This window comes from Agelaius phoeniceus, chromosome 5, assembly GCF_051311805.1.
Source record: "Agelaius phoeniceus isolate bAgePho1 chromosome 5, bAgePho1.hap1, whole genome shotgun sequence".
Lineage (NCBI taxonomy): Eukaryota > Metazoa > Chordata > Aves > Passeriformes > Icteridae > Agelaius > Agelaius phoeniceus.
In genome coordinates this window covers 8,310,291-8,326,214 of record NC_135269.1, presented here as the reverse complement: position 1 = coordinate 8,326,214, position 15,924 = coordinate 8,310,291, and the positions used below count along the sequence as shown (strand labels likewise).

The 15,924-nt window shown below is 45.8% G+C and overlaps 1 long non-coding RNA gene across 6 annotated transcripts; it reads right to left on the bottom strand.

Annotated features, from left to right (window-relative positions):
• Positions 1–3,836: 3,836 nt before the first annotated feature.
• Positions 3,837–15,922, bottom strand: LOC143694086 (uncharacterized). 6 transcript variants are annotated; one of them, XR_013182284.1, is made up of 6 exons: positions 15,786–15,922; positions 14,623–14,697; positions 11,157–11,236; positions 6,590–10,006; positions 6,279–6,372; positions 3,837–6,182 (listed from the first exon to the last, which is right to left on the bottom strand). It is a non-coding gene; the product is annotated as an uncharacterized LOC143694086 (long non-coding RNA). The 6 variants fall into 6 exon arrangements; XR_013182285.1 differs by lacking the exon at positions 11,157–11,236 and having other exon boundaries at positions 6,590–6,797; positions 9,804–10,006; XR_013182286.1 differs by lacking the exon at positions 11,157–11,236 and having other exon boundaries at positions 6,590–6,712; positions 9,804–10,006.
• Between the last annotated feature and the right edge of the window lie 2 nt (positions 15,923–15,924).

The following is a 15,924-nucleotide window of genomic DNA, read 5'->3' as shown; positions in this document are numbered from 1 at the left end:
GTGGCCTCCTTGTGTTTCTCTGCCCACAGCACATGGCTCAGGCTCACCACACAGGTGGGAGCAGCAGCAGCAGCACAGAACAGACAGAACCTGAGCAAAAGATTTTCTCTCTAAATGAAAAGGGGTGGTGGAAGGGACATCTCTGAGCCATCTGTAAGAAGGAGACAGAAAACCTTCCCCAGGCCCAGCTGCTGAGGGGTTCTGCTGCCAGCCTCCCCAATCCCTTTATCTCAGTCACTCCAGGATGACAATTCCTTCCACAGCCAGGAGGAAGCCATGGAGAGGAGGGAGGAGAGCTGGGGTAGGGACACAGCCACCCCATCAGCTCCCTACCACCAACACATGAGAGAGTCTTCCAAAGGTCTCCAGGAGGAAATATCCAGCACTGACTGCTTCTCAATTAGTCCCTGACATCCTTTTAGGGAAAGTTCCTTCTCTATTTCTTGCTACCCCACAGCTCCTGTTTCTGAGCTGGAGGAATGTCTCCTTACCCCTTATTTATATTCCCCTGCTACGCACACACACAAAAACATGAACACCCAGAGACAAACTTCTTATTTGCCTTTGGGATGTGGATTGCAGAGGGATTCTGTTCAAAAACCTAGAGGGACCTGTGCTCCCACTCTGTCTCTTCAGAGGACTAAACTCCTCCCTCCTTCTTTTGCTATGTTTGCCAGTGGAAAAAATTAGCAAACCCTATTTACAAATATTTTTGCCTCCTGGCCCTCTGCCTAATGCTGTACTATTAAGGCTGTCGTTGTTCCACTAAACAATTGCAAATGTTTTTGCATGCATGCATTGGCTTGCCTTTTGAGTTCAGAGACTCTTATTCCACCAACTGCCACAAAAATTGTCTTGGGGAACCTTTTTCTTAGGTGAATCCTGATCCCAGAAACAAATAATCTCCATTTCTGCCTTCCCAAAGTTCTCTGAGCCAGTTAGTGCCTAAGCTGAGTTATGGGGAAGGAACAAAACATTTCTCCTCTGCTTTTCCCTGAGACTCCTGACCTAGAAGCCATTCTCAGGGTATATTTTCAGGATTCTTCCCCCTCCAAAAAGCCATGGCAGCCAACACTTTCTTTTAAAGCACAGAATGAAGTAGTAGTGAAATAGTAGTGAATAGTAGTCCATGTTCACTTTCTTTTTTCTTTACCCACCACCCCATCTCCAAAATTTCACAGATGCTCATTGACTCTTTTTAACCTCTGTGCAAGTAAATTCATGCTTGTGTTTACGGTGTTTGGTCCCAAATGTGAGGGTGATACAGTTTACCAGCATTTCAACAGCAGCTGAAGCAGCCAGTGATAAATGGATGTTGAAGAGCAGTCAAAGAAAGCAAGTTTCATATCTGTAATTGCAAATGGTAGCATGGGAAATGTGATTTTGAAACAACAGAAGAAAGATTTATGTCTCTAATGAAAACAGCTCCAATGTCAGACTCAGCACAACTTCCCAGACAAGATAAAAACACAAGAATTATCTCCAGAAATTACTGAGTGAAAAATTCTCAATAACAAATGCAGATGAGAAAATTGCTCGGGCAGTTTGCAAATAGGAAATAAAGGAGGACATGTCAGATTTATTAATCACTATGATTTATGCACCTAGCTTTGCTAGCAGTGCAAGACAGTAAATTAGAGCACAGTCAAGTGTTCTTCCTCATGGTTTGGTCAGCAAACTTCCATCCTGGTCCGAGGCACTGCTGGTTTTGGGCCAACCCTCAACAGCGTTCCTAGGGTGATGAAGTGCCAGCACACAAGATCTGTAGGTTCTTCAGGAGGAGCATTTCAGCCACTGATTTTTGTCTTTGCATGTCCTTTACAACAGCTTTGGATCCCATCACCACATCCCCTCACAGCACTCAGTTTTAAACATGACCCCAAGGCCTTACTTAAAAAACAGAACCTGAGGCTTTCGAAGTAAATTACATTAATTAATTTCCTCTGCAGGAGAGGAAAGCTTCACAGCTTAATTATTGGTCTTGAGCTCCATGACTTCACTACCAACCTTTCATACTATTTTTTGTCAGGTGCAAAAGTAGTATGAAAGGTTGCAAATCAATCTCAACTCTCCTTTACCCTCCACACACACACAAATCATGTAGTGCCCAAAATAACAGACTGCCTTTCAGCCCAACTCTTTGAGAACAATTTTAAAATATTTTTTTTCCTCTTCCATAGGAGGAAAAAACTGCAGATCATGCATATATGAACCTCCACCATCAGCTATCAGCTGATGGTGTGACCTCACAATGCCCCCCTGCAGCCACAGAGCTCAGGTTTAAATACAGCTCAGCATTAAAGCAGGACTGGAGAGTGCTGTCTGTACTTGGGCATGTAAAACATTCCCCAGAAAATGCAGCTCAAAAACAGGGAAAGCAAAATAAAAAGGGTACAATACAAACAACCATGAGCAAAGCATTAAATCAGCTGGTTCTGGACTCCTTTCTCAGCATCACTGCAATGTGGCTTCTGAAACAAAATGAGTGTATTGAATTAGTGCAAGTGGAAAATTGGTTATTTGACTAAAATGGAAAAAAAAAACAGGGGAAGGAGGGAGCTGTGTGGGCAAGATTCTTTAAATAATCATGGTGGGGGGGTTCTTTAATTGGAGAATTGGAAAAATAAATTAGGAGTTTGGCAAATTTTCATCTAAACATTTCAATGGCCAAAGCCTAAATTCTGGCTTTAGTTTACTCTACCAATGACGATATCCTCTGAAAAATGTCAATAATATGAGAAAAAGTTATTGTTGTTTTCATTTTCCACAAAAATGCCTCATCTTCAGTGCGACTCTTATTTCAGTCTGTACTGGTCCCAAGCTGGATGAGCAGATATTTACTCCCTCAAATGATTCTCCTCCACTAAAATCTGCCTGGGAAAGAAGGAATAAGACAAGGTAAAGGGGCAATAAATGAGTCACAATGAGAGGTAGAACAGAAGAAGATGAAAGTACCTAGTAAAAGGTACTTTCACAGAGAGAGAGAAGAAGGAAGGGTAAGAAAGAACAGTGTTACTTTTTTTCTTCCCTTTCCATTACAGAATGTTTAATTTTCTTTTCTTTATCTGTTGTAGAAAACCCCACATGTTCTCAGTTTTAAGTGGTAAAGACAAAGCCTGGGAAAGGAAACAGAGTAGAGTTGCATGAGGTTCACAGCCTATTTCATCTCCCAAAACCAAGCTCACACCTTTGCTCACACCTTTGCCCACACTGCTTTAGATTTCACCATCTCTGATGTGCTGTCCATCAGCTTTCTAAGCAGCCTGTAACGAGGTACAAGACAAGTGGAGCTCCCCACACTGCTCTTTGGGGAGCCAAAAGAGATCTAATGTTTTGGAAATGCTTACCCACATACAATAGTTCAGTGAAAAGCTATTTGGAAGCAGAGGGTTCAGAAGTCAGGAAATATTTGCAGAGGAAATCATTTTCTGTGGCACATTGCTTTCAGAAAGCAATGGATAAACAACAAGCCTCTGTTGAAGGAGTTGAAGAAGAAAGTTTTACAGGCACCCAAAATGAATTCATGCCCTGCTTTTTTTTTTTTTTTTTTTTTGCAAAATACTGTTTTTCTCCAAAAAACAAATCTCCATTTGTGCTGCAGGTACTTAGCCTGTCTATAGCATTGACTATTTTTTCCTTAATATCCTTTTGCAATTTACCCCTCAAGGTATCCTTACCACAAAACCATCCAACCACACAGGGTAACCAATGAACTGTGCATCAAGACAAACATCAGAGGTGGTCAACACTTTTGTTTAACACAACCCCCAATCCCCTCTCCCCCCTCCATTATTTAACTGCTTTTTTCTCCCTTTCCCCCCCCCCCCAATATTGCAGATGAACTCACATTTCCCATGAAGATTTCAATAGGGTTTTACAGAAAGTGAATTTACCACTCCTGACTGTGAGCACTCTTGGTGGAAGCCTCAGGGTTGCACTCATGTAACCACGGAACAAAAATGACATTTTGACTATCTAAATGCTCGTGGGCAGGCCACAAATAAATGATTATTCACAGAAATCACGGGCAGCATTATCTCAAACAACAAACACATTCAAGAACATCCAGGCATGCTCACAGATAGTTTGCAAACAGATAAAAGGCCAAACACTTCCATTCAGTTCCTTGCTGTAGATTATTCACCCAGCTCTAATAACAGTCCCCTGTCTCCATGAGCCTGTATCAGATGCAGTCCAAAACTGGAATGGTGGTGAAAGCCCCCACTCTATCATCATGAAAACCCAGAGTTGAAGCTTTTTTTCTGTTTCTTTTTTTTTTTTTTTCTCCATTCATTTCTACCAAACAAAAGCAAAAGATGGGATTATCTTCACAGAGTTCAGTTTGGAGTTGCTTCATTTCAGTGGCATGCAGATATTTCCCCTGTGGTTTTGCAGGGTGACCAGGAACACCTGTTGAGTTTAAAAGAAAAGCACAAACCCCCTGCAAAGCAGTGTTTCGGTTTGGTTAGGTTTGGGATTTTTCACCCTCTGTTTTTTTAGGATCTGACAGCAAGCACAGCTTGCAGGGAGCATTGTTTGGAAGCTGTTACAGAGCAGTAATTGCTGCTGAAGGGTGGCTGGTTGCTCAGGATATGATAAATGACTCAATGCAGCCACCAGGCTAAAGAAAGTCATTTGGGCTGGTGCTGTGCACTGCTGTTCACTTTGAAATGCTGCCATCTTCCTCCTGGAATTGTTGGTCACATCTTCACGCTTTCCAGAACCCAGAGATTGGTTTGGTCTCCTTCCCCTCGGGGGTTTCCAGCAGTGCTGTGCTCTTCACCCCAAAGCAAACAGCACTAGGGCCTGCCAGCAGTGCCTGGGGTCTGCCCAGCTGTGCAGGGGATGTGTAGGGCATGGGGGTCCAGTCAAGGGGGCAAGTCAGCCCTACAGAATTTTAATTTGGTTTTTGGACTGGTTTTTTGGCATGGGTGAGCTCCAAAGGCATCCTTGCACTGCATGTTGGCTGGGGTTGGTGGAAAAGCAGAAGAGCAGAAGGTCAAGAGCTGGCAGAGATGTCCAGCCTCTGCCAAGGGAGCACAGCACCTGCAGGGTACTGGGAAAAATGGCTGTTCCCTCCTGTTTATCCAAGCAGTGCCTCTGAATTTCCTCAGTTTCCCATACAGCCCACCTCAGTGTTCCCACCTTGCCTGTTCCGTGGGAGAAATCCATGCTAGTTCTCCATATCCAGGAGGGAATGGCATGGATCAATACTCTCTGAGGGATGAGCTGCCTGCCAGCCCATGAGGATTTTAGCCCATGGGCTCAGCCAGTTCAACTTCAGAGAGCTGTTGTGGTCCCCTGAGGAGACCTGGTGTGCTTGTAGGGAAAATCAATTTGTATTAATCCAGAGGGGGCAGGGGATTCAAGGTCCCTCTTTTTCTCCCACCAGCATTTTGGAGTCCTTACTGTCCTCCCAGGACAGCAATTTCCCATGATGGTCATGGCTGACCTGCTCTGATCAAGGGTGAAACCTCTGCAGGGAGATCCATCCGTCACAGCATCCATGGATTCTGCTATTTAAGGTTATTGGAGATCCATCCATGGATGCTGCTATTTAAGGTTATTGGAGATCCATCCATGGATTCTGCTATTTAAGGTTATTGGAGATCCATCCATGGATTCTGCTATTTAAGGTTATTGGAGATTCATCCATCACAGCATCCATGGATTCTACTATTTAAGGTTATTGGAGATCCATCCATGGATTCTACTATTTAAGGTTATTGGAGATCCATCCATGGATGCTGCTATTTAAGGTTACTGGAGATCCATCCATCACAGCATCCATGGATTCTGCTATTTAAGGTTACTGGAGATCCATCCATCACAGCATCCATGGATGCTGCTATTTAAGGTTATTGGAGATTCACCCATGGATGCTGCTATTCAAGGTTATTTAACAGGACTGAACTGTCCTGTTCAGTCAGGTCACAGCTGTACATGAGACAGAGGCTCACAAGCTGTTCCTCAGGTTTGTGGCTCTTTGTTTCAGAGGAGAGGGTGGTGCTGGAGACTGGAAAGTGCCTGGTGTGCTCCAGCAGACCAGCCAGCACTTCTGGAGAGCACAGTGGCTTGCTCTGCAGCAGGTCCTTATGAATGATGGAGCAGGGTGTGTTTAAAGCATGTTCACTTGCTGAGATTCCTCTGTGCCTGTTGGAGCTGGACTTTTACCAGCTGGCCTGTTTCAAAGGGAATCAAATGACAAGCCAAATTGGGTTTAAAATCATAGGCAGGCCAATGCATTTTCTAGCAGGCCTTGTTTTCCTCAGTCTTACCTATTGGAACAGGCAAACCAGTTTTAGCTCAAGTTGCAGGGTGACTGTGTCAAAACTCAGTTTGGGACCCCATAGAGGACAGGCTCCTCCTTCACTGCAAAGGGAAAAGAGAGATAAGGAGTGAGGAAAACAAAAAGTGAGTGACAGGAACATCCTGTCTGATGCCTTGGGCTGGGGCTTCACCTCCTGCCTGCCAGCGACAGCAACTCCTTCACTCAGCTAAGTCATGGATGTGCAAACAAACACCCACCTGAGAATGTCTCAGACCCTGAAGTTCTGGGGTAAAGAAGCAAGAAATGTTCATTACATACCTCACTGAGGTTGGTTCTTTGCTTGTTTCCTTTAAGAGTCAGCTTCTCTTAACTATTGCTGTCCTGAGCAATGCACAGCCACAAAATCACCACTGCTGCCCATCCTCTCCTCTGCCTCTTGGCCTGGAATAGGAACAGCTTTTGCTGGGCACACAGGCTGCTCAAACAGAAAACTCTTTGGAAAACAGGAACTTTCCAAGATAAAATCCTAATTGTTGTTGGGGGAAAAAAAATCTGTTAATAGGAGAAGTAAATGCTTTCACACAACAATTGTCACAAATATGAAAGCCTTGCAGATGAAAGTTAAAACATGTCAGGTTTTGGCCAAAAATATTTTATGAGTAGTAAGATGTTTTCTTGAAAATATTTATTTAGCTGAAAGCCTGATTTTTCAATTAAAAAATTAACAGTGAAGTAGCCAGGCATATAAAATTCAAATTACACTCCAACTATTCTCCTTGTGTGTCAAGAGAACTGGAGATAGAGCAAAATGGCCTGGAAGATCAGCAGTTATAGGTTAATATTTAACACAGGGGGGCTGTACAGGAGAATCACCTCCCTCCCTAGGCTGCACACAGCAGCTTTTTGGTGGCAGAGCCAGTGGCAGGCTGCAGGATGTTTGGGCAGTTTCAGGGTGACAGGACTCCACTGAGTAGCAAACAAGTTTGGACAATGCAGAGATATTTATAGTGCCAGCATGGCTGCAAAGTCATGTCTCATATCTGTGTCTCAAAAAAGAGAGAGCCAAGGCACAGGATTAAAGGCTGGAGTGAAACCACCTACTGAGGCATCTCTAAGAGACTTTTATTTCTGTGATTTGGAAGACTGAAGAAGTGTTCAGACCTCCTGTTCTCAGTCTCTATGCAGAGTTCTCCTCCTCCTCCATCACTTTTCCAGCAGGCTGCTGCCCCAGGGATGTGGTGGGAGAGCCAGGTTTGGGAGCACAGCATCACAGGGGCAGGCTCTGAGTGCTCCAAAAAGCTCCACGAGCAGCACAAAGAGCTGCCACAGGGATCCGTGCGACCCTGCCGGGGCATTCCCGCTCCAGCAGCCCGCTCAGGCTCCCCGGGGAGGGAGGAAGAGGAGGGCGACCTTCCTTTGCGAGAGGCATCGGCTCTGCGCCCTCCTCAGCTCCAGGACTGAACGCGGGGCTCCCTCTGCTGAGCCTGCCACACAAGCGATGTCTGCGGGACGCAGCGCTCCGAGAGCTTCATCCCAGCCTCCAGGCAGGCGGCAGCCACAGGAGGACCCCTCATCTTCCTCCTCCAGCGGGGGACAAAGAGCTGGGGGTGCAGAGCAGGACAAGGCCAGCGCAGGGGGAATTCTCCTGGGATGAGCGTGTGCAGCGTGTCCTGTGCTGTGAGCACAGCTCCAAATCCTGGTGTAGCACCACTGATGCAGCTCCACTGAAGGGTGAGGCTCAGCCTGGGCTTGGAGCTGCCAAAAGCTGCTCAAACCCCTCTGGTCACCTGCAGAGATGCTGTTACCAACACAGGGGTTAAATGACAGCAGATTTTGGAGACTTCTGTATCGGAAGCAGAACAAGTGTTGTCCCAGGTAGAAGCTGAAACATGGCATGAAGTGGAAATTTTATTTTGTGATTCTTCCATGTTATGCCAGGAAGATGTTAAAGGAGAATAAGAATGAGCAGCTGTATGAATGAATGCTGAGCCTCTTTTCTTTCTCATTTTTATATTATTCCTCACTTGGCTACACTTCATAAATGAACTCTCCTGGTCTCAGAGCCTTTTATTTCCACATATCCTCCATTTCCATCCCTCTCATATCATGAGGGATGGAAACTTTTCAAAGCACAGTTGTTTCCCATCACTACAATAAGTGCCTTCCACTTCCCAAAATTCATTCTTATCTTCCTGTAGCCCATAGAAAAACGTGAAGTTACACCATTCCTTCCTTGTTTCCTTCTTTAACCATGCCCTGGTCTTCTGATTTCCATTTCTACCAAGCAATCTAACTAATCTCTGTAAGGAAAATCTCATGCCTAGGCTTGCTAGGAATTCCACCTGAGGTGTTAAGCCCCACATTAGATCCCTTCTCTCCTTAAGTCAAGCATTTGGTTCCCACAAGTGGATTAATCACAGGTAACTTCTATGGGTACAGCACAAAACCTCCAAAACACTGCTGGCCTGTAAGGGCATTGCTGCAGGACCCCAAAATTCCGTGACCTCCTCTCATCCCTCACGCTCAGAAATGTCAAGGTGCATCTATTTTTTTATGAAGGTTCTTTGAGCAGATTCATGGTGGTTTTTGACCAGCTGTCTGACACCTCTGTTCCTCAGCTCCAGACCTTCCAAGCTCAGTGCTGCAGCAGAGACTGCCTGGAAGACCCACATTTGAGGTTTTCCCCTCAAAATCCACCCGCACAGCCCCATGACCAGAGGGGAAGATTGGGAGCAGCCTTTTTGCCCATTCCCTGCCCAGGCTGAGCCAGTCCCCTCTGTCTCTAGCCCTTCCTCACTCTCTTTCCAAAACATACACTCATTTAAAACACCAGCTCTGGGAATTTAACAATAAAGAGTAATGCCCTGCCTCTATATTTTGCCACCACAGTAACAGGACAGCAGAAAATATCACAGTCCCTGAGATATTTATACTGCAAAGCGTATCTGTGTCTCAAAAAAGAGGGAGCTGAGGCACAGGAGGATTAAAAGCTATCATTAAACCACCTACTGAGGCATCTCTAATAGACATATTTCTGTGATTTGGAAGACTGAAGGAGTGTTTAGACCTCCTGTTCTCAGGCTGCCAGGCTTTGGCTCCCTGCAAGGAGTCATTAAAAAGAAATAAGAGTTGTATTCTGTTCCCTTCTCTGAGTAACTCAGCACAAGGCAGCACATCTCACTCACCATATAAAAAATTCTTCTCCCGCCTGAAGAGCAGGAGCTGAGAACTTCTCATTGCTCCTTTTTTAGCTCAGACCCCAGAGCTCATCTTCCAGCAGCCACAGCTGTGCACGATTCACTGCAGATAACAGGAGAGCACTGGCAGGAGCAGATCCAAAATCCCATCTGCCTCTAACTCAGTCCATCACTGCCGCTGCCATTTCATTAGCTCTGCACTTCAGAAGCAGGGCTTGCACAACTGAGTCACATCCATCACCCTGCTGCAGGCAGCCACCTCCAACCCAGAGCAGGACAACTTGATTAGACCTGCACCCATTCAATTACCCAGTCAAGATCTGAAAGATACTCACCATGGGCTTCACAGCTTGTTTATAAAAGCAGCATTGCTCCATAAATACACTTATCAGCTGTCCTTCCAAGCTGGCAAAGTGGCTGCAGGTCAGTCCAAGGAGGGTAAGAACACAGGCAATGCACTAACGTTGGGTAGGACAACACAGCAGTGTCGCCATATTTTCTGAAAAATCCCTTTGCCAGGATTTGTCTCCTGAGAAGCCTCAGAGGAAAAGAAAAACAATCATTAAAACAACAATTATTGATGCTGAGGGCTATTTGGGGATGCTGCAGACCGTGCAGGGATGCTGCGGGACACATGGGGATGCTGGGATGCTGAGGGCCATGCGGGGATGCTGCGGGATGCATGGGGATGCTGGGGGCCGTGCGGGGATGCTGCGGGATGTGCAGGGATGCTAAGGGTTGCTCAGGGATGCTGCGGGAAGCACGGGGATTCTGGGATGCTGCGGGCCATGCGGGGATGCTGCGGGACGTGCAGGGATGCTAAGGGTTGCTCAGGGATGCTGCGGGACACATGGGGATGCTGGGATGCTGAGGGCCATGCGGGGATGCTGCGGGATGTGCAGGGATGCTAAGGGTTGCTCAGGGATGCTGCGGGACGCGCGGAGCCGGGGCCGCGGGAGGGCAGCAGCGATTTGCGATCCGGAGCGCGGGAGGGCAGCTCAGGGAGCTTCGTTCTGCACATCAGGAAGCCTTGTGGCAGGAGCAGCTCTCATATTCTCCCAGAAATACATTTCACAACGCTCAATCCACCAACCGAGCGTTCTGCAAATGCCAAAAATCATTTCTAGGCAGCCCATGAAAGGCTGATGGATAAGCATGCCATGCCCATCAGCAGCATGGTCAGGGATGCTGGCAGAGCACCCCCCCAGGGCTGGTTCATCACTTGTCATGAGCAACCCTTTGACCTCTGGGGCTCTGCAAGAGCTGAACCACCAGTTATTAAACCTGGAATAAGTTATTTATGTAAACACCCTCAGGATAAAGCCTGGCCTTGCTTCTTTTGTGCAAGTCAACAGATAACTCCAGAGGAGGAGATTATCTCTCTCCTGAAGTCAGGGGGAGCCTTTTTGATAGTTTTAATGAGATTGCCATCAGGCTCAAAGCAAACACACCTGCAGCACTTCTTGGGTGTGTTTTCCTTGTAAAGCCACTCTATTGCATCTTTTGGAGGGAACAGGTGGATCTGGTTTTCCAGCCATCAGCAGCAACCAGCCCTGATCAGAGTGTGAGCAAGGACAGCTGGAGCACATGGAATTCTCAAGCTCAATGCCAGATCTGCTGAACAGACTCCATCACAGCATAGGCAATTGTCTTTGTGTTTAAAAGGGCACCATGAGAAAGGAAAGTACCTAAGATGAGATTACTTTATGGGGATCCCTTGCTCTCCTTCACCAAAGATGAGCTAAGACAGGGATTTTCTGAAAAATACCTGAAAATAGCCAATGCATTAAATGTGAATGTGTAAAAATGTTTATGGGAATTTTTATATGCAGAATCTTGGTGATTATTCAAAATAGTAATATTTCAGAATTTCAAGGAAGCGTGTTCTCTACATTGGCTTGGGTTATAAGGGCTCAATTCACAGTTCTACCATTTCATTTCCTTTTGCTTCTCTTTCCCCAAGCATAAGACAGAGCTCATCAGAATTTAGCCCAGATTTTGGTAATCTATTTTACCACTGCTCTTGTCAACATAGCAAGCCTCTTGTTCTCATTTCAGGAGTCACTTCAGCACCAAAGAGACCAATTCCCTGTACTGCAAGGAAGGCTTGGTCTCTTCAGTGCTTACTTCATTTTTGGCTCACAGGGCAAAATTTTATAGAAGTCTTAGCTGGGTGAAAGAGGCTGAGGACTAAGGGCTGCTGTCTGGCAGGATGCCTTTATGTCTGCACAGTCTGTGTGGCACAAGGGACAGTTTTGGGTAAGATTATGTGTTTAAATATCTGTCCTACTGAGCCAGGCTGACCCCTGAGCTGCTGTGCCAAGCTGGAGCACACACTCAGGGCTGGACATGACCCTGGCCTGAGCCAGGACATGTAACACAGCAGCTAAAAACCAACTCCTCTCACTCTCCATGTTACTGGGAAATCAGATCTGCTGTTGGGAAGAGTATTTCCTCCTGCAGCCCCTCAGGTGAAGCTGCTTTAAAGTGGGGTTGGCACTGTGGGGAACTAATCCTGCCTATTGATAAGCTTGTTAAACTTCTGGTGGGGATAGTTCTGCCAAGGAGAGCCATGGAAGCCTCCAGGCTTCTTATCAGGAGGTAGGCAGATGAGAGCAATTCATGAATTTGGGGTCTTTGGTTTGGCTTAAGGCAAGGTCACATCCCCAGTTCTGCTCTATACAAGGCCCCCAGACTACACTGACCACATCTGAGCCATCCTGGGCTCTCTGGCTCTATCAGGAAAGCAGAACAGATTTTGTTCTGCTGGGCAGGAGGTAGCCACCCCAACAACCAAATCAGTCATATTCAGCCAGGAGTGTGCACAGAAATAATAAATTGTGACTCTGTTTTCCTTAGCACTGCATTATCCCTGTTTCCTGGGGATAACCAGGTTTCCTTGTCATAGGTCCTGATGCCATAGCTCCCTCCCTGTTTAGGATTCCCTGACTGGCATTGCCAGCAATCCTTTCTGCCCTCAGCCTCTTGACCTGACTTGGACATCACCACATGATTGGAAGCTCTCTCTGAATCAGAGGCAAGGGATCAATGTCTCCAGGGAATGAGTTCCTCTTTAAAGTTGCCACAGACCTCACTGCAGCTTCGCAATGAATGGTTCCACATCAGCCCTGCTCTCTTCAAACACATTTAATTCAAGAATGCAGGAGCTGTGGAAGCCTCAGCCACAGAGATCTGACTCATCCCAGCTGCTCTCTGTGCATGTAGGTCATGTGGAATGACATCCATCAGGATGCACAGTGCAGTATATTCACTCCAAGGGCCTCCTGCTTTGCATGCAGTGCTTGGGGAGGAGGCAAAGTAAACGAGTTCATAACAAGCTTTAATTGAACAGAAACCCAGACATCCCCCTGCTTTCCCAAACACCAGTGAGAGTGAGTCATATTTCCTCCAGGCAAGTTGCTATTTTCCACACCAAGCCCATGCAAGGTGTTCCCAGAACTTGTTATCCCAGAATTTCACTTTCTTTTCACATGTCTGTGCTCAGACCCCAGAGGGGCAAGGTCAGACCTTAGAGGGGTCTGAACACAGCAAAGAAAAAAATATGGTTTTAGCTCAGCTGTGGGGCATTTCCCACTACTCTCTGAACCACTGTTGGGATTTAAACAGGTGAAAACAACAAACAACAACACAAAAAGCCCTGCTCTTGGAGGGCTCCCTTTTAGTGGCACAATTCACGCTGAGGGATCCTCGTTCATGCCTGGGACAAAACCAGGCTGAAATGCAGTGTTCTTAGAGAACCTGGAGTGCTTCATGCACTGGGCCAAGTTCTTGAGGCCCTGAGCCAAACTCAGTCCCAGGACAGCCAGTGGAGATGTGTTTGACCAGTAACAGGCTGGGCTTCAGTGGGCAGCAGCTTCACTTCACCCCAGTGCAGATTCTCCTGATCAGACCCAGGGATGTTAAGCAATGGATCCAGAACCTCACATCTGGGGCACCCACAGAGGCAGGAAGCTAAAATAGACTTCTCCTGGTGCAACCCAGAGCTGCCTCCAGCCCAGGGCTGGTGACCTTGGGATGCTGAGCCCTAGAGCCTGATCCCCCTGAACAAAAGGAAAAACTCAGCCTGGCAGAATATCCTGGGTTGGAAGGGACCCATAGGGGCCATCAAGGCCAGATCAGAGTCCTGCCCTGTGCAGAAATGACAATGATTTCCCCTGCAAACACAGACTCCACGTGGAGCTGCACCCCAGGGATTAACTCAGCCATAATGATCCCAATCCATGGAAGGCACAACACTCCATACATTTTAACTTGCACCTATTATCTCTCATCCCTTTACAGGATTTATTATAAAAGCTTCCTTAATACCAGGAATGTGGCAGGTGTAACAAAAAAAAAAATAAAATACAAATCTGAGATTTACTTCCAGGATTGGTCAAAAAACCCCCACACAATAAAATCAGATCAATGCTGAATGAAAATTACTTTGCCCTGCAAAAGCAGTTCCAAAATAATCAACAGCAACAGTGTCTTTGGCAACAACTGACATCAGGTTTGGAATAACAGGCGTGCTTTGGGAATTTTATAAAGGCTTGACTGATCCAACAGTAAGCAAAGCTCATGAAAAATTAGCATCACTAAATACTTCAAGCCCTCATCCTCATGTTTGTGGGGCAAGTAGGAGAAAGTGAACCCCAAAACAACTGCCAGGGTTGTTTTCTTTCAAAACATGGTGCATCTAGAGCTGCTAAAGGTTCCACTCCTGAACTGGAGGAACTGAGGTGTGAGTCAGTCAAGCAGCTTCCATCTCCCTGGGAAACACTTCCTTGACACAGATGTCAATTTTCCTTTACCCTCCTGCAGGAAAACCAAGCTGGAAAGTAGGCAAAAATTATTATCTTCCTCTAACACTGACAATCACAGGGAGGAAAAGAGAAAAAAACAAAACAAAACAAAACAAAACAAAAAACAACAACAAAAACAACAACAACAACAACAAAACATGAAACCCAATTTGCTGGGAAAAAAACCCACCAACCTTTGACAAGCCCTGTGTGAAGTATCAGGTAACGAAGCTGGTGTACTGCCATCACTATTGTCACTCTCTAACAGGGCAAAGGCATATTGTAGGTGTATTCCAAAAGTCACACTCCCAGCTCCTTCATAAAATAAGTGGTTTGTTTATAAAAATACCTTCCACTGGGCCTCAGTACAATCCTTTCTCCAGGAGTTTTCTCAGCCTCCAATGCACTGAGTGTAGATGATTTTCTGAAAGCAATATGTTTTATTAGTTCAGAGATTTTGGTTCTATTTAGCATTTTTCCTAACATTTGTTCAGTCTCTCCTCAATTTCACGTGAAGTTCTGCACCCACACCATCCTTTGGCAAGGAACCCCAGGAGGTTGCACCCACACTTTGAGGAACTCCCCCCTACTCCCCTTCTTTGTCTTCTGAACCAGGTCCCTTCATCTGATGCTCCCTTCCAATTTTTTCCACTGGAAGATGAACAAACAATTCTCGTTGACACTCTCCATGTCATTCAGTCAAAAAGTCTGCCCACATCTCACCTGTTTCTAGCCCAGTCTATTATTCCATGTTTCTGACCTGATTCCCAGATTGCCCACTTCACTGGGAGTAGTGTATCTTAAAAGTGTAAAATATAGGAAACTGAACTACACCACTGCAGTTAGTGGGGGAAAAACCACATTGGTTATTTCTTCCGTGACAGTATTTTTCAATAAAAAACTGTGTTTTTTCTCCACTAAAGACATCTTTTAAAAGCAATTATAAAAATATAGAGTTCTTGGAGAGATATATAAAATATAGAGAACTTGGAGTTCTCACTGAAAAAATGAGGGAAAACAAAGGAGAATGCCCAGCCTTTATTGGTTCAGGTTACCAATGTACTTCAAGTCAGAAATCCTGAAATAATAGAAATCCATACTCCAAACAAATTTCTTGCTTAGTTCACAGGCAGAAAGTTTGCCAAGGCTAAAATGATCCCTTCCTTCCTCAAACTTCCAGTGTAATCCAATTTATGGAGCTGCGGGAAAAATGTTTGTGAGAGAGGGCTGATTAAGATTTGGGGTGGGGGGTGGGTTGTTATTATTCCAGCTTGCTTAATAAAGTGTATGTGACAGAGAACATGAGGAGATTGTGCCAGTGACATTCCCCAAACAATAAAAATGTGCTGAATTTTAAATCGGGGGTAGAGCAGGGATACGGACCAGGCTGCCTGAGTTTCAGTATCCACATGGGAATTTAAAAAAAAATTTAAAAAAAATATAATAAAAAGAAGAAGAAAAAAGAAAGAAGGCACGAATTCCCGGAGGAAACTAGTTAAACATTCTCCCCACCTCCCTCCTGTTATTCATTCGCTCCTTTCCTTTCAATCGGCGGGGTCCCATGGCGACCATCGCGGGTGAAAAGCATCCTCTCCCGCCGCCGCGCTCGCCATGGCAACCGGCACGTCAGCGCCGGCAGCCGGGCCCCGCC